The sequence below is a fragment of the Megalopta genalis genome, unplaced genomic scaffold, assembly GCF_051020955.1.
Source record: "Megalopta genalis isolate 19385.01 unplaced genomic scaffold, iyMegGena1_principal scaffold0723, whole genome shotgun sequence".
Classification (NCBI taxonomy): Eukaryota; Metazoa; Arthropoda; class Insecta; order Hymenoptera; family Halictidae; genus Megalopta; species Megalopta genalis.
This window is the reverse complement of record NW_027476792.1, coordinates 4,513-7,500: the sequence shown is the minus strand read 5'-3', so window position 1 is coordinate 7,500 and position 2,988 is coordinate 4,513.

The window sequence follows — 2,988 nt, the reverse complement described above, 5'->3', positions numbered from 1 at the left end:
AGAGTAAAGTACCATTTTCCTACATTAGATTTCGTTCTAAATGCTTAATCCCTATGTAAAAACGTTAGTTAAGCAAGAATATCGTATTTTTAAAAAAATCTAATGATAGGATTTTCCAGAAAATTGAAAAAACCGAAAAATGTCAAGAGTAAAGTGCCATTTTCTGACATTAGATTTCGTTCTAAATGCTTAATCCCTATGTAGAAACGTTAGTTAAGCAAGAATATCGTATTTTTAAAAAAATCTAATGATAGGATTTTTCAGAAAATTGAAAAAACCGTAAAATGTCAAGAGTAAAGTGCCATTATTTTAAACAATGTATCGTTCTAAATGCTTAATCCCTATGTAAAAAAGTTATTTAAGCAAGAATATGTTATTGAAAAAAATTAGAAAAATTTATTTTAGCCGTAAATCGAAAATAATGGGGACACCGGAGCTGTTCGAAGCGCCGAGACGCGCCGCGTACGGCCGAATATTTTCTAAGTCCCAACGTACCGATCAAGAGTAAAGTACCATTTTCCTACATTAGATTTCGTTCTAAATGCTTAATCCCTATGTAAAAACGTTAGTTAAGCAAGAATATCGTATTTTTAAAAAAATCTAATGATAGGATTTTCCAGAAAATTGAAAAAACCGAAAAATGTCAAGAGTAAAGTGCCATTTTCTGACATTAGATTTCGTTCTAAATGCTTAATCCCTATGTAGAAACGTTAGTTAAGCAAGAATATCGTATTTTTAAAAAAATCTAATGGTAGGATTTTTCAGAAAATTGAAAAAACCGTAAAATGTCAAGAGTAAAGTGCCCTTATTTTAAACATTATATCGTTCTAAATGCTTAATCCCTATGTAAAAAAGTTATCTAAGCAAGAATATGTTATTGAATAAAATGAGAAAAATTTATTTTAGCCGTAAATCGAAAATAATGGGTCGAGCGAATCGGTCGATTGCGCCGAGACGCGCTATGATGCAACAGACGAGCGATTGGAACGCCCGAATATTTTCAAAGTCCCAACGTACCGGTCAAGAGTAAAGTACCATTTTCCTACATTAGATTTCGTTCTAAATGCTTAATCCCTATGTAAAAACGTTAGTTAAGCAAGAATATCGTATTTTAAAAAAAATCTAATGATAGGATTTTCCAGAAAATTGAAAAAACCGAAAAATGTCAAGAGTAAAGTGCCATTTTCTGACATTAGATTTCGTTCTAAATGCTTAATCCCTATGTAGAAACGTTAGTTAAGCAAGATTATCGTATTTTTAAAAAAATCTAATGATAGGATTTTTCAGAAAATTGAAAAAACCGTAAAATGTCAAGAGTAAAGTGCCCTTATTTTAAACATTATATCGTTCTAAATGCTTAATCCCTATGTAAAAAAGTTATCTAAGCAAGAATATGTTATTGAATAAAATGAGAAAAATTTATTTTAGCCGTAAATCGAAAATAATGGGTCGAGCGAATCGGTCGATTGCGCCGAGACGCGCTATGATGCAACAGACGAGCGATTGGAACGCCCGAATATTTTCAAAGTCCCAACGTACCGGTCAAGAGTAAAGTACCATTTTCCTACATTAGATTTCGTTCTAAATGCTTAATCCCTATGTAAAAACGTTAGTTAAGCAAGAATATCGTATTTTAAAAAAAATCTAATGATAGGATTTTCCAGAAAATTGAAAAAACCGAAAAATGTCAAGAGTAAAGTGCCATTTTCTGACATTAGATTTCGTTCTAAATGCTTAATCCCTATGTAGAAACGTTAGTTAAGCAAGAATATCGTATTTTTAAAAAAATCTAATGGTAGGATTTTTCAGAAAATTGAAAAAACCGTAAAATGTCAAGAGTAAAGTGCCCTTATTTTAAACATTATATCGTTCTAAATGCTTAATCCCTATGTAAAAAAGTTATCTAAGCAAGAATATGTTATTGAATAAAATGAGAAAAATTTATTTTAGCCGTAAATCGAAAATAATGGGTCGAGCGAATCGGTCGATTGCGCCGAGACGCGCTATGATGCAACAGACGAGCGATTGGAACGCCCGAATATTTTCAAAGTCCCAACGTACCGGTCAAGAGTAAAGTACCATTTTCCTACATTAGATTTCGTTCTAAATGCTTAATCCCTATGTAAAAACGTTAGTTAAGCAAGAATATCGTATTTTAAAAAAAATCTAATGATAGGATTTTCCAGAAAATTGAAAAAACCGAAAAATGTCAAGAGTAAAGTGCCATTTTCTGACATTAGATTTCGTTCTAAATGCTTAATCCCTATGTAGAAACGTTAGTTATGCAAGATTATCGTATTTTTAAAAAAATCTAATGATAGGATTTTTCAGAAAATTGAAAAAACCGTAAAATGTCAAGAGTAAAGTGCCCTTATTTTAAACATTATATCGTTCTAAATGCTTAATCCCTATGTAAAAAAGTTATCTAAGCAAGAATATGTTATTGAATAAAATGAGAAAAATTTATTTTAGCCGTAAATCGAAAATAATGGGTCGAGCGAATCGGTCGATTGCGCCGAGACGCGCTATGATGCAACAGACGAGCGATTGGAACGCCCGAATATTTTCAAAGTCCCAACGTACCGGTCAAGAGTAAAGTACCATTTTCCTACATTAGATTTCGTTCTAAATGCTTAATCCCTATGTAAAAACGTTAGTTAAGCAAGAATATCGTATTTTTAAAAAAATCTAATGATAGGATTTTCCAGAAAATTGAAAAAACCGAAAAATGTCAAGAGTAAAGTGCCATTTTCTGACATTAGATTTCGTTCTAAATGCTTAATCCCTATGTAGAAACGTTAGTTAAGCAAGAATATCGTATTTTTAAAAAAATCTAATGGTAGGATTTTTCAGAAAATTGAAAAAACCGTAAAATGTCAAGAGTAAAGTGCCCTTATTTTAAACATTATATCGTTCTAAATGCTTAATCCCTATGTAAAAAAGTTATCTAAGCAAGAATATGTTATTGAATAAAATGAGAAAAATTTA